The 19,747-nt window shown below is 35.0% G+C and overlaps 2 pseudogenes; both read left to right on the forward strand.

Moving 5' to 3' along the window:
- Positions 1–13,240: 13,240 nt before the first annotated feature.
- Positions 13,241–15,451, forward strand: LOC148589772 (protein ASPARTIC PROTEASE IN GUARD CELL 2-like; annotated as a pseudogene).
- Positions 15,452–17,188: 1,737 nt separating this feature from the next.
- LOC132172983 (glucan endo-1,3-beta-glucosidase 11-like) lies at positions 17,189–18,801 on the forward strand (annotated as a pseudogene).
- The last annotated feature ends 946 nt before the right edge of the window (positions 18,802–19,747 follow it).

Consider the following 19,747-nt stretch of genomic DNA (forward strand, 5'->3'; position numbering starts at 1 on the left):
GATACTAATTGGAAAAGTTATTTTTGTTACAACGAAGAATGAGAGAGCACTCACTCGTATCAGGTTCTTCTGGGACTGGCTCATAAAAGGAAGTGTGTGCGTCTTCATATTTATCTCTAAAATATTCCTCACAAAAGGAAGTATTTGGTCCCAAGGAAGTGAGTACTTCTTGATGGTTATCTTCTCCACTACTAGAAGCCCTTTGAGGAGTACTCATTTTTTGGAAGTATCTCACTCCTTGCAATTGTCTTTTTTCTTCTTTCTTAAGAAACAAAATCTAATAGAAACATATGATCAGTATATAACTAATATGGTATTATGTGTGCGGCTGTGCCTACAGAATATTTAAGTATATAGATGAGCAGATGATCGAAGAGTGACTACAAAAACTGTAATCTCTATTAAGTTATTAACATATACATCGGAAATCATTTATGTTTATGGGTAATGATAATTTATTGTGGTTGTGTTAAAATATCAAAGACCTCTGTTAAATCACCATGTGAAATGATATTTAATTGAAATTGAGTAAATTGACAGAAGTTCGATCTCATGACTTTTTGACTTTGATACTATTTTAAATCACTAATTATCTTAAAAACTTAAGCAGATAAGAAAATGTAAATTTAATTACTTAATCAACACTTTAACAGCCTCCAACATGATGCCCAGGTTCTTGGTGTTCGAGTCATAGAGATATTTATAACAACAGAAAGCCCTCCATGGGCATAATGGGATCTCTTGACTTTTTAAATGGATCTCAAAGGAAAAGCCAAAGGTCTATACTCTATAGTGAGAAAGAAAGAGTAATACTTTTTTTTTTTAACAAAAAAAAAAAAAAAAAAAAAAACACAAGCGTTAACCCTCCGTGTGGCATTTTGTGTAAATCACAAAATCCTTACCTATTTCTTTTTTTTTTTTTTTTGGTAAGTAATCCTTATCTATGTTGCAATACCCTACTTAGGATATTGTATGAGTGCAATACCTCTTTTTGGACTGTTTATTTGAAATGAACAAATAATCGATCCAGATTACGACAACAAGGCTTAAAAGAAAAAAAGAAAAAAAAGAAAAAGAAAAAGAAAACAAGTACTAGTTTTAGCGGATAATTGTTGGTGCCCAAACCATCCTAACGTGATTAGGGAGTGGTTCCCACCTCTAGATTGACAGCTTAGGGGTGGCTGAACCAGCACTTAGAGAAAAGAGTGGTTTGCCTACCTTCAAACTAACCACTTGAGGTGATCAAACTATATTTGATTATCAAAAGAAATACGTTGGGTAAATAAAAAACACTATTTTTTCTTTTTTAACTTTTAAATAGTTGTATATGACTGGAGGGGAATACATGACCATATACCACATAATGAAGTTTCCAACAAATTAATGTTCAGTTGGTATCTTGTAATGGATGGATTTATATAAGAGTATTTTAATGTAGGAAAAGGATAAGAGTCTAGAATTATGACTTTAGATGGCATTTAGTCAATTTTGGCATACTAGATACATATAAAGGGATCTTGGCTCACAATTATAACATACAAACATAAAGGAAACAGTGAGGAAAGGAAGATGAAGGTACCACATGATCAACTCTTAGTAGTGATCAAAGCATTTTTGCTCTCTTACAAGTTTATTTTATTTGCAAGATGCCGCTATATTTATTGGTCTGGTGCAACATCTAACACAGCCACGACCAATCATCACTGACTCTAATGGAGTTCTGACCGTGAATGCAAGGTGTCGCAGCTCTGATAGATGACATGTTGCTGCCACAAACCATTTGACTTAACTCGGCTTAGTTCATTATTGAAAGAATAAATTTATTTAATAGACGATTATACGACCCTAATACAAATAGAATAATATGACAATGAAAATTAATCTTTGTTAAAAAAAAGTGTTGTTCTAATAACTGATTATCAAATTGTATGATACTCCTATAACAATCTGTTAAATATCATTATTCTTATCGAAATCTAGCTTCCAATCCCCATCCCCCATCGAATCAGAAGTCAAAAAGGATGAATTTCGAACGTGTGTTCAGGTCAATGCCTGCGGCTATGTTTCATAAACTTTTATACTACAAAATTTGCAATATATTAAATCAATGTGAACCGCCATATCAATGAGGAATACCAAAGATATGATTTATGGATTACAAGAAAGGAAAAGAAGGTAGGATCTTGATGCGAACCAACTAATAATAAAACATAAGAAATGATAAATTGGCTACTTCGAGAGAGCTGTGATTTCTAATGACTACTTTGAGGGAGCCTTGACCTCCAAAACACAGTAAACTGTATTCTAAAACAATAATCAACTTATACTTTGTTATTGATAATTCCCCTTTAAATAAAGAAACAATATACTATTGATTACATAATAGACCTAATTGAACGACTCTAATAAGGAATGAATACAACTATTTATTGGACTATAAAATATACGGAGATATAATCCTTTGGACTCTAACATGACACCGGACAATATCAAATAATTATAATCATATCATTCCTTTCCCCTAACAACTTCTTTGTCCCCAAGGAAAAAATCTAAACTAATCTAAATGAAAACCAATTAACAATAATAAATAAATAAAACTACAAATGCCATTTGAAGTCCACGTAGTGCTCATGGGTCACTTTTTGTTCTTGTTCTTTTCTTTTTGTCTTTCTCTTCCAGAACACACATGAAGCTCTTCTTTCGTACTCCTTTTTTTTTTTTTTTTCCTAAGTCCAATACTTGGGTTGTGACAGTTGGAAAGGAAATTTTGATGGGCTAGGATGGGGGTTTTGATGGTGTTGTGGGTTAAAAACTGATAGTTATGGGGGGCTATGGATATCGGGCAGAATTGTTTTGTGGGTTTTGGGCAGCGGTGGCATGATGGTGGTCATTTTCTATGTTGTGGATGTTTGTGTGGTTGAATTTTGTTTTCTTTTGGCTTTTGAGTGGCAGTAATTGCCGGTTGGGGATGGGTTTTTGGGGGTGGTTCTGTGATTGTTTTTCTCTTGATTTTGGCGGGCGGTGGGAATGAAGGGTTCTCGATTGGAGATTGGGTTTTCAGGGCAAATTTATGGTATACCTCGTTCATTTGGTCCAAGATAGTGCATACTTGGTTCAGAATCTGAAGGACCCTCTCATCACGGTATTTTCGGGTCATCATGGATCGGTGCTTGCTATAGAAAACAATTGGCCTTCCTCTAATACCACTTGATGTGAACTACCTAATAATAAAACATAAGAAAGGATAAATCGGCTACTTCGAGAGAGCTGTGATCTCCAATGGCTACTTTGAGGGATCCTTGACCTCCAAAACACAATAAACTGTATTTTCAAACAATAATCAACTCATACTTTGTTATTTATAATTCCCCTTTAAATAGAGAAACAATATACTATTGATTACATAATAAACCTAATTGAACGACTCTAATAAAGAATGAATATAACTATTTATTGGACTATAAAATCTACGGAGATATACTCCTTGTTGGACTCTAACATGACTTCAGACAATATCAAATAATATCAAATAATTATGATCATATCAAATCTCTGGCTATTGTTAACAAATAAAAGAATAATGGTAATTACTAAGGGAAAAATGCTAAGTAAGGGCACAAAGACAACGATTATTATGCCGAAGATTTAATAGAGATGATGGAAACACTTACTATCAAAGCAGTTGAGCAGTCAAAGGAAACGGAGCTTATGAAACCTTTCGGAAGAATTTCGCAACAAAATGGACCGGATATAGAAGATAATGTCCACTCACTGTTACATATCTTATCCTTAATCCTTTTTTCTTTTTTTCTCTAATTGAAAGGGGAGAAAAGGACTACAAGGGAGGGTCATTCCCACTCTTGATTTAGATGGAAGAGAGAATGGGAGAACCTAAGGGAATGCTATCAAACACAAGGTAGATAGCGGTCCATTTAGCTAATGTATGTGCACAAAAATTGGCACATCTAGACACTTTCAAAGCATTCCAGCTTCAGAAGGGGGAAAGATCAACACAAATGTCAAAAATTAAAGAAGCAAAATGCCAAGAAGCAAAAAGAGAAGGCTGATTCACTACAAGAATCACTATAAGTGCATCCCCTTCAAGGGAGAAAACATCCATGCCAAATCTAAGCCAACCGAGTTGCAAGAAGAGTAGCCGTGGCTTCTCCCAAAAGGACATCGGAGGAATGAAGCTTTAAGGTGGTTGCAGCAAAAATCTCTGCAAAGTTGCCTCTTATGGCAACATCAAAATTCCCCTTGATGCTTTCCACACAAGGGGGAAGCCATAAGGAGGGGAGAGGCATTTTTCTAGGCCGAGAGATGGAAGCTCAAAGTAGAATGCAACTTTTGAGTAACCTTAGCCGGATCTGGTTGAGTAGCCTCATGAATCAATTTGTTCCTGAACAGCCAATAAATCCAAAGTGAGAACATCAAAAAATTGAAATATGCGAATATCAGCAATAGGAATAGCTAGCCTTTCAGTTGGATAAACAACAACTAGAATCCACTCGTTAATAGGCTTGAACGAGTAAGAGGAGATCACATTTGGCCAAGAAGAGCTACTCCAAATAGCACGGGCCATATTACACCCCAAAAAAATATGAGTCAAGGTCTCAAGAGGACCTTTACAGAAGGGGCACACCCATGCATTAGAATCCTCATAGACAACAAACTTCCCAATATTAGCCCTAGAAGGAAGCAAATCCCAAGCAATCTCGCAAAGAAGATGCTTCAATCGAGCTTGAAGCTTGAGACCCCAAAGAGGCTGCGAATTGGCCAGGGAGAGAGGCGAAGATCTACGAGTAGTGAACAAAGAGACTTCACGGGCAGATTTCACAAAGAAGAGCCCAAAAGGAGAAGGCGCCCAAGACCATTTATCTGCAGAGCTAACCTGGGGAATATAAATGCTAAGAATGCTTGTTACCGTGGAGGGAGAGAAGAGGTCTCTCAAAAGATCTGTTAGAAGATAAAATCTGATCAAGTTAAGCATATCCAAGCAAGGCAACAATCCCATGATTTACTCCTCCATGTTTCATAGGATTATTGCCTTGCTTGGATATGCTTGACTTGATTAGATTTTATCTTATAACGCCAATTATTAGATTCTGGTTTAATTCTTTTGTTTTTATTTGTTGTAATTTTTCAAGTTTCTTTTTTTGTTTTTATTTCCCTGTAATTTCTTTTATTTCTTTGTAATTTATTTTTCTGTTTTGGATTGTTTTTACAATCACAAAACTTTTATTTTGTAAGTTTATTTTTTGTTGCACATAGGTGGTCAGATATGAAAAAAAAAAAATTCAGATTTTGTCCATGTCTTCATCGAAACTTAGAAAAATAAATAAATCCGTGGTTCTTAGTTCTTACCACTGATTCTCTTTTAGACATTTTCACAAACACCTTCACTTTTGTTTTTCACCTACGCAATCAGGTCATCTCTGTTTTCTCTCCATGCCAAAGATCCCCACAATCTCTCACTGCCCTTCATCTGCAGCATTCAATTCAATCCTCTCCCTGTCTACTCATTTTTCTTCACCAGAATGCTTAGCATGCTAAAAAAATAAAAAAAATAAAAAATAAAGAAATAAAAAAAATCGACAGAGACGATCAGATCATCTTCCTTCGACAGTTTGTCCAACCATCCTTGCCCAAGCTGCCAAATCTGCCGGTGCATCTCCAGTCGTCAACTCCCAGTCACAGATCCAGACTCATCACTGTCGCCGCCACAGCCTTCCATGGCTCTACCCAACCAGATCTAGCCACCGTATACCTCATCTCACGATCGGTCCCGCCGCATCTCCATCAGCGCCGATCTCTGCTGCCACTGCCACGCCTCCACCGTTTGGCCATCGTCAGTGGCAGTCCACCGCCTGTGTGCCATCGCCTGGCTTGCAGTTTGCATAAGTTTTTCTCATTTTTCTGTTTTGACAATTTTTCATTTTACTGCACTTCACTCCCTGTATTAGATTTCAAGAAAAGAAAAAGAAAGAAAGAAAGGAAGGAAAGAAAAGAAAAGAAACAAAAGAAGAAGAGAACACAAAGGATTACATTTTTATTCAGTGATTTGAATGTTATAAGAGAGAATGATATACAGGCATATGAAGGGAATACATCCCATATATCATGGCGTGAATCATGGGTTGAGATGGAGAGTAATATGCAATCCCATGAAATATGGAGGAGTAAATTATGGGATTGTTGCCTTGCTTGGATATGTTTGACTTGATCAGATTTTATTTTCTAACACTCTCCCGCAAACTGATGGTAAGAACTTCCTTCAGTTTGATAAACAAAAAAAAAAAAAATTGGCTGTTTGCTAGTTGAATCTTGCCATAAACCACCGGGGGTGGTCGGATCTCGCCACAAAAACACCAAGGGGCGGTCGGATCTCGCCAGAAAATACCAAGGGGCAATTGGATCTCGCTGCAAATTTTCAAGGGACAGTCAGATCTTGTCGCAAATAACAAGGGGTGGTCAAATCTCCCTGCAAAGCCAACAATGGATGGTTAGATTTAACAGCGATGACCAAAGGTTGATGCCGGTGTGCGGTAACTGTTGAGAACGAGTGAGCTTGCAACCTGTGACTCAACAAACATATGTGATGTGGCTAAGGTGCTTGATGAAATGACTCAGAGAGATAGCAGAAAAGGAACTAGAACGACGTTAGTCGATGTTGCTCTGATACCATGTGAAAATACAAGGCTAAAGGAAGAAAGTTTGTAAAGAGAAGAAGTAGAAACGGAAGAAGAAGAAGAGAACACAAAAGACTACATCTTTATTCAGTGATTTGAATGTTACAAGAGAGAACAATATATAGGCATATGAAGGGAACACATCTTTATATCATGGCGTGAATCATGGGGTGAGATGGAGAGTAATATGCAATCCCATGAAACATGGAGGAGTAAATCATGGGATTGTTGCCTTGCTTGGATATGCTAGACTTGATCAGATTTTATCTTCTCACAAGATCAACATTCCAAGAACGCACACTAGGGAGCAGAAGATCAGCCACAAAAAAATCAGGGAGCTTAGTAAGAAGCACATTCGGCCTGGGCTTAAAATTTGGCAGAGAAGAAATCCAAGGAGAATTCCAAATAAGAATATTCTCTCCATTAGAGATAGAAAAGGTAACCATTTAAAAGTGATAATCACATAAAGTAGATGCGATTATGCCATATCAAATATTTTTTTTTCTAATTGAATGAGGAAAATGATGATTATTGCCCTACTTTAAAGTAATTCACACTATCTTGCTTACCTTTTCTTTTGACACAAAATGCACCTCCTGTTGGAAGAGATCAATATAATTTATGGAAAACACTTGCTTAATGTAATAAAGGAAACAATTTGAGAAATGTGAGTAATTCTAGAAATCCTTCATATGTCTTGAAGAACACGTAGTCCACATCGTGTCGAAAACTGTTCTAACAGTTTGGCGCCGTCTGTGGGGACTATTATTTGTTTCTCATAAAAATACAAAAAAAAAAAAAAAGAAGGGAAAGAGAAGAAGGAAAAAAAAGAAAAGAAAGACAAAAAGAAAAAAGGAAAAAAGAAAAGCAGTAAAGAAAAGAAAGAAAAAGAAGAAAAGAAAAAAAAGAAAAAAAAAAAAAAAAAAAAAGAAAAAAGAAAAGAAGACAAAAAATAAGAAGTTAATGAGTCAACTCCGTAAACAGGAAGAATCCCGAGCATTTGGATTCCAAGAATAAAATTCTAAAAAGGAGCAGGAGCTGGCAACGAGAAGAATTGTGAGAAACCAGGATGTAATAGCTAAAATCCGGATGACAGTCGGATCAATTACAACGGCACTGATCACGAAGGAATCATTGAAGCAAACAAAGAAATGAGTAAAAGGCAATCTTTATCTATACTCGGAAACAATCCATTAGAGCACTAGTAGTAGCTTCCCTTTGTTTTTTCTTTAGTTTAAGGCAAAAAACAACTTTTTTCTTTCCTATGAAAATATATTTCACAATAGCTCCCCTTACCTTTCCCTATACACATTGGGAAACACTGTAGCAACCCTTGAGAGCATTAGCAGCAGATGCCTTATATGTCATTCTCCTCTTTATGTTTAGGGAATTTTTTTTTTTTTTTTTTTTTTATAAAAAAAACCATAAAAACCTACTCACATTAGATTTCCTACATTTAACCAACCCTTACGGATTGTTACAGTGTTTCCCAATGTGTAGGAAACCAAAAGTGGTTCCTTATACATTATTTTAAGTATAGAGTTTTTCTCCAAACTGGGTTGGAGGAACTTCCTTCAACCCAGTCTATAAAAATGACATGTGTCCATTTTTTAATAACATGTGAGATGCATATGAATTTTTAATATTATTTATTTCAACTTTGTCTTTGCTATTAAAAAAAAAATGTGCATCTCACATGTTCTAATGACACATGATACATGTCATTTTTATAGACTGAGTTGGAAGAAGTTCCTCCAACCTAGTTTGGAAGAAAACTCTGTCCTTATTTTAATATAAACATTTATCTTTTCTCTCTCCTCTTTCATCTTTTTGTCTTTAATTGAAGATTATATTGAGATTTTGTGAAAAAAAAGTGAGGTGATAAGTGCCGAATGTTGCACATTCAAGCCTCTTAACTCGCATATATTAATTCCTTAGCATTGTTATTTTTTTAATTTTGTGTTGTTTTATTGTTTTCAGGTTTTAAAAACAAGAGCAAGAGGATAGGAATACTTGAATGAGCAGATGTGGGGTATATTATTCCCCCAAACTTGTATGCAAAAATGAGGGTAAATAGAGAACTTATATTATGTAAAAAAATAATATTTTAATGGTATAGGGAAAGGTAAAGGAAGCTATTATGAAATATATTTTTATAGGAAAGCAAAACGTAGATTTATGCCCTAAACTTCGGGAAAATCAAAGGAAAGCTGTAGCTAGTGCTCTGAGGATTGGTTAAATGTAGGGAATCTGATGTGAGTAGGTTTTTGTGGTTTTTCTTGAAATTTTTTCTAAACATAAGGAAGAGAATGGTATATAGGGCATTTGCTGCTAGTGCTCTTACAATACGCCAGTCCACCCTTTTATCCAAATAAGCCAAAAGCCAATTATAAGAATCTTTGTGTGTCAATCATAGTTTGAAACTTTAAATGAAAAACAAAACAACATTTGCACATCTGTACCTTAGTTTATCTTTTCTTTACCTTTCAGTACAAGCTCATGCTTTAATGAGTGATCCACCTAGTTGAATCTCTTAAAGCATCTCTTGCTGTCCTTGTAAACTAGTTTTTTTAGCTAAATTTAGTTACTATGTATTATTTTCTTACTCCAGCAGTCCTTGTAAAATAGAATTTTTTTCAACAATTGCTACAGTGAACTTTCATATTTGAAAGTTTACTGTAGAAACATTTAAGTAATATTTGATTATATTTGCTCTTTCTTTCTATTTTTTTAATCTTTTGTCTCGCATTCTCTCTCTTTTTAGTTTTGGGGGGGGGGGGGAGGAGAGAGAGAGAGAGAAAAGGAAATGATAAAAAATAATAAAATAATATTTAATTAAAGTAGATAGTTAAAATAGATTTTATGTTGGAGTGTGTAGTGAAAAACTATTAGGTAAAATGAAAAAAAAAAAAAAAAAAAAAGTTGTATTTTGAGTAGTTAAAATGAAAACCCTTGCTAGAGATGCTCTAATATCCGTTTTTCTTTTCTTTTCACTTTCAACCTACATGTTTTCGTTATAATATCCATTTTATGAAAAAGAAGCATTTCTATAATACTGAAGAAGAACTATCTTGGGAGTTTTTTTTTTTTTTTTACCTCAACAATATACCACATTTTTAATAGATAGTATTTTTCAAGTGTTTTGATGCTTAAAAATTGTCTAAATTACGTAATTTGATAATTTACAATTTTTTGTAGGGGATCCTAATCATCCTCTACAATTTTAAAGAAATAGTATATTCTCAAATTGCATGATTTTGGCTATTTTTAAGCATTAAGATGCTTGAAAATATCACTTATTAAAAATGTGATATATTCTAGTTGAGAAATGAGTATATTTTCATAAGATTCTTGCTATTTATGTTGCAAAAAAATTTGACCAAAAGATTTTCTTTTAATTTTATAAAGAATAAGTGTTTCTACAAAAGTGAAACGGAACCCTTTTGGCTGGAAAACTTTTTTTGGTTACCCCAATAATATGCCACATCTTTAATAGGTAGCAATTTGCAAGCGTTTTGATATTTAAAAATGACCTAAATTACGTAATTTGAGAATCTATCTCTACAATTTTAAATAAATAGTAGATTCTCAAATTGAGCAATTTTGGTTGTTTTTAAGAATCGAAACGCTTGAAAGTATCACTTATTAAAAATGTGATATGTTCCACTTGATAATTGAGTATATTTTCATAAGATTTTTGCTCTGTATGTTGTAAATGAAGAAATTCGTGGGCCTAACTCATTTCATAAAACCGGTTCAATAAGAGAGAGTTGCTCATTCTTTATAAACATGTCCAATATCTTATCCACAGGCAATGTGTGATTATTTTTCAACACCCTCCCTCACGTGCATGCAAGTATTTTTCCTGGTCCTTGTCACAGGATAAGTAGTGTGGGCCCCATTCGCCTTGTGGTAGGCTCTGATATCACATGACGAATGGGGTCCACACTACTTACCTCGTGACAATACTGGCCTGCACGTGAGGGAAGGTGTTGAGCAATAATCCCACATTGCTTGTGGACAAGATCTTGGGCATGTTTATAAGGAATGAACAACTCTCTCTTATTGAACCAATTTTATGGGATGAGTTAGGCTCACAAATTTCTTCATGGTATCAAAGCCAACCACAGGACGAATGTGGCATACACTACTTACCCTATGACAAGGACCAGGAAAAATACTGGCCTGCACGTGATGGAGCGTGCTAAGAAATAATCCCACATTGCCTGTGGACAAGATCTTGGGCATGTTTATAAGGAATGAGCAACCTTCTCTTATTGAACTGGTTTTATGAGATGAGTTAGGCTCATGAATTTCTTTAGTAAAAAAGCTTTGACCAAAAATTTGTCTTTTAATTTTATAAAGAATAAGTGTTTCTACGAAAGTGAAGATTAACCCTTAGGGAGGAAAAAAAAAATTTGTTACTTCAATAACATGTCACATTTTTTAAATAGTTAACATTTTTGAAGCATTGAGATGCTTATAAATGGCCAAAATTACGTAATTTGAGAATCTACAATTTTTTTTTTTTTTTTAACAAAAAAAAATTGTAGGGGATCCTGATCATCCTCTACAATTTTAAAGAAATAGTAGATTTTCAAATTACACAATTTTAACTGTTTTTGTAGTAGAAAATTTTCCAACAAAAAAGATAAAATTTGCTTGTTCCATGCATGCTTCTTCTTCTCATTCACCATGCACTTCTTCGGTTATTTCTCTCTAATATCAACCTTAAGCTAAAGTCAGTAAAGTACAGTATCATATAATTCATGGAAATGTGCGTGGCAAAAGAGTGGGAGGGCTAAAGGGGATTTTTCTGCTCATGTTCTCCTCTATTTGGTGAGAGTTAAAAAAAAGCTTGTGTTGCTTAACCCTTACAATTTTTCTGCCCATCTTCTCATCTGTTTGATGAGAGTTAAAAAAAAAAAAAAAAAAAAAAAAAGCCTTTTGTTGTTATATTTGATGAAACTGATACTTTATTTAACCCTTACAATTTTTACAAATTACAGAAAAATTCACCACAGAATTATGGCTATAAATTACTTCCCATGTGGCTTGCTTTAGGTTATATATAGGTTACTTCCCGCGTGATTTTCTCTCAAGTTCAATTAATGGATTGACTCACGTATCATCCATTCTCATAACTCACAAGCAAGAAATCATAGTGTAACGCCTTAGAAGTTAATTAACTAGTAATTAACTCTCGGTTCGTTTCCAAGCCTTATCCCTCGCAGGACAAGACTCAGGGCCTCTAATCCTCAAAAATAGAGGATACTAAGCAGCAGAGAGTATTAAAGCTCTATAAACATTAATTATTACAACTAGAGCATCAACCAATGAACATCAAAGTAGCTAAAATTACACTACACAAGTCATCTTTACAAGGAATCCATGCTATACCTTAATATGCAAGCATGCATAAAAGCTCTTAAATCTATAGCATAACGCAACCTACTAATTACCATGAGCATCCGCCTAAGCTCGTAATAAGTTGTCATGCATCTCCCGGGTTGAATCCTCCACAATAACTGAATGCTTCGCGATATCGATCTTCTGCTAAACTATCCTCCTAGAAGGCTCATACGTCCGGTCTTGTGGCCGTACGTCCGCCTAGAAGGTTTAGGTAGAACTTCATTTGGTTCAACCGTCCTTTTATCCTCCTAAACTGGTTCTAAAGCTACCAATATGATTATGAGGACCTCTTATCTCAAAACAACACCTCCATGCAAAATGAATTATGCCCAACAAGAATTAAACGCTAACCCATGCTTAAACCAAGATTCAGGGCAACAACATAACTAGAAGCTACAAACTACCAACTAAGCTAACTATGAAAAGCACTTAAACACCATAACATCTAAGCAACAAGCTAGGCTTTAGAAGAATACCACTTTGAAGCAAAACCTCCAAGAATCACCTCTCATTCTCCAAGAACTCATAACTCACAAAATCACTCAAGCAAGTTTTCTAGAGGGCAACAGGGGCAGAATGAGGTTTAAGGGTCGAGTAGGGAGGGGTATTTATAGGGCTGGAAAGCCTGTGGGCGCTGCTGGAACACTCCTAAAAAGTAGAGTACGTCCGGTGCTATAGGGGCGTACGTTCGAGTACTATTCACCCAGCGAATCAAAGGCTGCATCGTACGTACTGGTATTAACCAGGGGTCAACAAAAAAGTAGAGTACGTTTGGTAATATAGGGGCGTACGTCCGCATACTATTTACAGAGTATGGCGTACTATTGGCAGAGTACGTCCGGTGGTCCTCAATCGTACGTCCACACTAAAGACAAGAGTGTACGTACATTGGTCTCCCTACATACGTCCAGTTAGAAAGTCTGAAATTTTCAAAATGCCCTTCCAGCTGTTCCTAGTGACCCCAAACCCAAATTAACACTCTAAATAAGCTATCTAAGCTTAGTTAATTATTTTGGTCACTACACACAGTCATAGCATCTCTCCTTTCCCTCCTTTCAATACTTATCGTATCAGCTTTAGCACAACCTCCAACAACCACCCCTTATGCACCACCACCATTACTTCCATCTCCATTCATGACAACAACTCCATCAACACCTCCTAGTCTCCTCATGTCTATGGTGATTTTCCCCCAGACATTTGGTGCATATATTATATCGATAGGAGTGGGTACCCCTCCTATCAGCCAGCTTATGATTATAGACACGGGGAGTGACGTTACGTGGTTTCAGTGTAAACCCTATAATTGTTACCAAATGTCAGGCGTATTCGACCCACTCAATTCCATTTCCATTTCAGCGATGCATTGTGACTCCACTGCCTGAAATCAACTATGTCAACACGATCACAGCAAGAGTTAGTGTCAGTACGAGGTGGACTACTTGGACAACTCTTTTACCAACGGCTCACTTGTGCTCGAAACGCTCACGTTTGGAAGCACCGTTGTTTTGAATGTGTTTATTGGATGCGGACACTCAAACTTCGACTTTGTGCCTGGAGCTAGGGGCGGAACCAGCCCTTGGCATAAGGGGGCCTAAGGTGGTTCCAAATAATAATAATAATAATAATAATAATAATAATTTAAATATACCTTTAAAAATTAACTTTTGCCACCCCAATAATTTTTATTAAAAATTTTGCCCCCGCCCAAACTAAACATTCTAGTTCAGCCCTTGCTTGGAGCCCACAGCTTAGTAGGCCTTGGAGAAGGTCCACTTTCACTAGCTACTCAACTTCGGGTACATGGACGGGTAGGCATCTTCAGTTATTGCTTGCCCAATCTATATGGAGGGTCACATGGTTGGTTGAATTTCAGCCTTCCAGATGCAGTGTTACCTGTGAGAACCGCATGGATTCCCTTACTCCATACCTAAAAAATGAAGACTTAATACTTTGTTGGGCTCTCGGGCCTTGGGATTGGAGACATGCGGCTACCCATTCCCCAAAACAACATCAAAGGAGGCTTGATCATAGATTCGGGTACAACATACACGTGCTACAACCTATCCGGCTTAGAGTTGGTTCAGGTTCCAAATGTGTCATTCTTCTTCTCCGCCGGACCAATTCTAACATTGGAAATGTTGACCATTCTAGTTGAACAAGAATATTATGTTGGTGAGGGCATTTTCTGTTTTGCATTTATCCCTACCAATGATACTACATATGTTATTGGGAACATTCAACTAGCTGGAATCCAGACTTCCTTCGATACAGAGGCGGGATATGTGGGATTTGGTCTGAGCATTTGTGGTCCTCCAAAAATTTCTCCTCATTGTCATGGGCATTCGCCTCTTAAGAGTACTAGTAAGAGTAGTAAGAGTATAGCCTTGGAGAATTATATTCCTCCAAGTGCTTTTATATGTTAATTATAAATATCCTTGATTGATCAAATTTGTAATGAGGAGCAAACTTGTAATTGTATAAAAATTACGAAACTGGTCCCCCTAATCTTTCTAGTCGTAATTTGGAGATGTTTTTACTTTTTAGATAAACAAGGCTTAAAAGTCCCGGTTAGTGTGTGTAGGCCCATTTAGTTCGGTCTTTGTTAGAATCAAAATGGAGGGAAAATAATATTTAACTATTAATTTTTATTGTACGTCAGAGAAACCAGCATCTTGAAAGATGGATGGGACTATGGAACTTTCACACAAATAGGTTAAGTGAAACACTGAAACCCACGTCATCACACAAATAATTGTGAAAAAGAAAAAAAAAATGAGCTTGAAAAGGAAAATAAAAAAAAATGACATATTGTTAGTGGGATCCACTATTGAATGGAAGTGGTTAAAAGTAGGTAGCATTTTTCAAGTGTTTGGCTTAAAAATGGCCTAAATTACTTAATTTGAGAATCCACAATATTTTGTAAGGGCTTCTGATCATCTTTACATATTTAAAGAAATAGTATATTCTCAAATTACAAATTTTAATTGTTTTTAGGCATCGAAGCACTTGAAAAATATCAATTATTAAAAATGTGATATGTTCTCATTGAGAATTAAGTATATTTTTATAAGATTCTTGCTCTCTACATTGTAAAAAAGCTTTTAATAATTGATATTTTTCAAGCGTTTCGATGCCTAAAAACAAATAAAATTGTATAATTTGAGACTCTAGTATTTCTTTAAATATGTAAAGATGATCAGAAGCCCTTACAAAATATTGTGGATTCTCAAATTGCTCCAAATGTCCAGGGGAAAATCACCACAAACATGAAGATATCAGGCGGTGTTGATGGAGTTGTTGGCAATGGAGGGGGGGCTGGTGAAGGAGATGGCAATGGAGCGTAAGGGGTTGTGGTTAGAGGTTGTTCTAAAGCTGATATGGTGAGTATTGTAAGGAGTGAGAGGAGAGACGCCATGACTGCACGTATTTTTTTGCTTGGATCTTTGTGAGTGTGCATTATATATGATACCGACTTTAGCTTCATTGAGGGAAAATGGGAAAGGAGAAGAGTCTTATATATTCTCTTGGTTTAGCCTTTCAGCCCTTACATGATGTCGTCTTACTTCAAGCAGGATCCTTAGTTCCTTAATTAGTTCCAATTGTTCACTGCCATGTTTCCATGCATCATTCATTACGATATCAAAGCATGCTAATTAATTAATTACATCTAAACAATGTGTTTTTGGGTTGCGTGATCCAGCCGGTTGAATCTACTTGATAAAATTGAAAACCTATAGAGCTAATATCAATTTATCTTTTCTTTTCACTTTCAAAGTGGTGACCTACATGTTTTCTTCATAATATTTATTTTATAAAAAAGAAGCATTTCAACAAAAGCAAAGAATAACCATTTTGGTAGGAAATTTTTTTTGGTTGCCTCAATAACATGACACATTTTTAATAGGTAACATTTTTCAAACGTTTTGATGCTTAAAAATGGCCTAAATTAAGTAATTTGAGAATCTACAATTTTTGTAACGGATCATAATTACCCTCTACAACTTTAAAGAAATAGTAGATTCTCAAATTGCACAATTTTTAGTTGTTTGTAGGAATCGAAACTCTTGAAAAATATCAATTATTAAAAATGTGATATGTTCAAGTTGATAATTGAGTATATTTTCATAAGATTCTTGCTTTCTACGTTGTAGAAAAACTTTGACCCAAAAATTGTCTTTTAATTTTATGAAGAATGAACTTTTCTACAAAAGTGAAAATGAACCCTTTTGGGAGAAAATTATTTTTGGTTACCTCAATAACATGCCACGTTTTTAATAGGTAGCATTTTTCAAGCGTTTTGATTCTTAAAAATTGCCTAAATTATGTAATTTGAAAATCTACAATTTTTTGTAAGGGATCCTGATCATCTTCTTCAATTTTAAAGAAATAGTAGATTCTCAAATGGACAAATTTCTTCTAACCTATTTCAATAAGTGACAAGTGTCATTCAACATCTTTGGGTTTTACAAAAATTAATGTTTAGGTTCCTAGGTTAGTAAAATGGTAATAAATGATTCTTAAAAATATTTTTTTAAAAAGTGTAAGAGATGACACTTGTCACCTATTGAAGTAGGTTGAAGTAAATTTCCTCCAAACTAGTTTCGAGGAAATTTGGGTCCAATTATTTCATTGTAAAGTAATTAATGGCCCTTTTTTTATTTGGACGCAATTATGATGCATATAAACCATGAACTCTACACTTGATACTAAACAATACAATGACTTGGTTAAAAAAGAAGTTGAAACAACATGACTAGTTTTATGACTTGAAAGAGACCCATTGATAGTTGCCGTGTTAAGCCTTAAGATTACGGTTCAATGAAAAAATAATAATAAGGTATCAATTTGACGCTTCTACATTTCTATATAAACCACTCTCATTGATCATTTTGTGTATATTGTTTGAAATTCAATCATTCTGCAAGCCATCCTCTCAAAGTCCCCCCCTTCTCTCTTCCTCACACACTCTGCAATTCAATCACTCTGAAATTCGTGTTTTGCTTCTCTCTTTCTAAGCTTAACTCTTGCTCAACTTAAGCTTAAAAATCTGTCTTGCTTAAAATTCGTCCATCTCTCTCTCAATGGCAATCTTTAATGGTAGTAGAGTCGCCATGATCCATATGTTCATTATGTTTTCTCTTTATTTCTCATGTACACTTATTGTTTTTACTTTGTGGTTTTGTTTTTGTTTTTATGTTTTATGCGATTATTTCATACCCAATTGGTTGCTCTAGATTCATCAATTTTCATTTGGCATTTTCCAATCATTAGTTATGAAGCACTAATTGTTCTCATTGCTTGTGTTTCTATAGAGTTCGGCTTTCTAGAAGTCAATTCATTGGGAATAAATTATGTTCGAGTGGGCGATAATTTGCTTGCACCCGAGAAGGTACTCAATTTACTTACATATCTTAATATCTCAAAAACAAGGATTTACGACACTAATTCACAAGTTTTGACCACATTCGCCAATTCCAACATTGAATTGGTAGTCACAGTCGAAAACGAGTTGCTTCCTGAGTTAATAAACCCAGTACAAGCCCTTCAATGAGTAACCACTCACATTAGGCCATATTTTTTTCCTACTAGAATTACTGGGATAGTGGTAGGAAGTGAGATTTTCACCCTTGAAGATAATACCCTATTGTCATATCTTGTCCTGACCATGGTAAGCATTCATGGTGCTTTACTCCAATTAGGCTTAGACTTGTACATTCAAGTCTCTACTCCTAATTCTTTAGAGATTCTCGAAGAGTCATATCCACCTTCTGCTGGAAGTTTCAAAACCAACATTTATAGCACTATGATGGAACTTTTAAAGTTATTGTTGGACATCAAATCTCCCCTTTGGATCAATGCCTTTCCAATTTTTGTGTATAAGGGTGGTCCAACTAAGATTTCTTTGGATTATGTTTTTTTTCTTCCTACAATAAGAATCATAGACCCATACAACAAGCTACAATATGATAGCATGTTGTATGCTCAAGTTGATGCAGTCATATATGCTATTGCTAGAATGGCTTTGGTGGAATAGAGGTTCAAGTTTTTGAGACTGGTTGGCCATCAAAAAGGGACCTCAATGAAATTGGTGCAACCTTAGAAAATGCTGCCACTTACAATAGGAACTTAGTGAGACGGCAATTGGAAAATGAAGGGACACCTTTGAGGCCTAATATGAGGTTTGAAGTTTATTTGTTTTCTTTGTTCAATGAGGATTTGAAGCGTGGGCCGGCATCAAAAAGGAATTACGGTCTCTATCAACCAAATGGAACCATATGTTACAATGTAAGGCTCCATGCCCTATCAAGTTACAATAGCTTCAACAAATCATAAGCCCCTTGGTCATGCTTCCTCTACTATAAAGGTAAAGCCATAGGCCCATAGGCTCATTTTCTTAATCCATATTTCATTGGCTTAGAAAAAGAATATATAAGAAACTGTAAAAGTGAAAAGTTTTTTCTTATGTACTTCCATTTTGATAAAAGTTTAAGCCTATATATTAATATAGGCATGCTTTGTTAGTTGTAAGTGCTATATTTTGTTAAATACTTATCTCTATTAATTCTTTTATTTTTCCTCTTTTTAAATGGCAATTACTGTGAAATAGGCAACAATCGTGGATTGTCAAAGCTTGGTGTACTGGATATTTGTCCATTCACTAGTGTTCCAAGTTTTAATGAGAAGACCATATTAAGCCAATGAGAGTTCATTTAAATCTGAAGTGTTGTGTAAATATGCATACTAGTGTGCTCGCCTGGTCTAGGGCTTGCTGGATGGATGGATGGCCATGGTTTCGATTCAAAAATGTAGTTTCAAATTGTGGAAGTGTTTGATAATGATATCAGTTGTCTTTCCATAATTTCTTAATTAGTTACAGCAGTTCACTGCCACGTTTCCATGCATCGTTCATTACGATACCAAAGCATACTAATTAATTAATTACATCTAAACAATGTCTGTTTCAGTTAAGTGATCTAGCCGATTGAATCTACTTCATACAATTGAAAAACTAGAGAGCTAATATTAACTTATATTTTCTTTTCACTTTCAAATTCGTGACATACATGTTTTCTTCGTAATATTCCTTTTATAAAAAAGAAGCATTTCTACAAAAGTGAAAGAGAACCATTTCAAAAGGAAATTGTTTTTGGTTACCTCAATAACATGCCACATTTTTAACAGGTAGCATTTTTCAAGCGTTTTGATTCTTAAAAATAGCTTAAATTACGTAATTTGATAATCTATAACTTTTTGTAAGGGATCCTGATCATCATCTACAATTTTAAAGAAATGGATGATTCTCAAATTTCGGAATTTTGAGTTGTTTTTAGGTATTGAAAGTTTGAAACGCAAGAAAAATATCAATTATTAAAAATGTAATATATGTTAAAGAAATAGTAGATTATCAAATTTCACAATTTTAAGTTTTTTAGGCATTGAAACACTAGAAAAATATCAATTATTAAAAATGTAAGATATGTTCCAGTTGAGAATTGAGTATATTTTCATAAGATTCTTACCCTCTACATTGGTCATTGACAATATTGCACACACACACATATGAAGACCAACATTTGGTCTCGGAGGGACCTGTATATATATATAATACATTCTTTGGAGCAATTATTTCTTGATAGTTT

The sequence above is a fragment of the Corylus avellana genome, chromosome 1 (assembly GCF_965113065.1).
Source record: "Corylus avellana chromosome 1, dhCorAvel1.hap1.2, whole genome shotgun sequence".
NCBI lineage: Eukaryota > Viridiplantae > Streptophyta > Magnoliopsida > Fagales > Betulaceae > Corylus > Corylus avellana.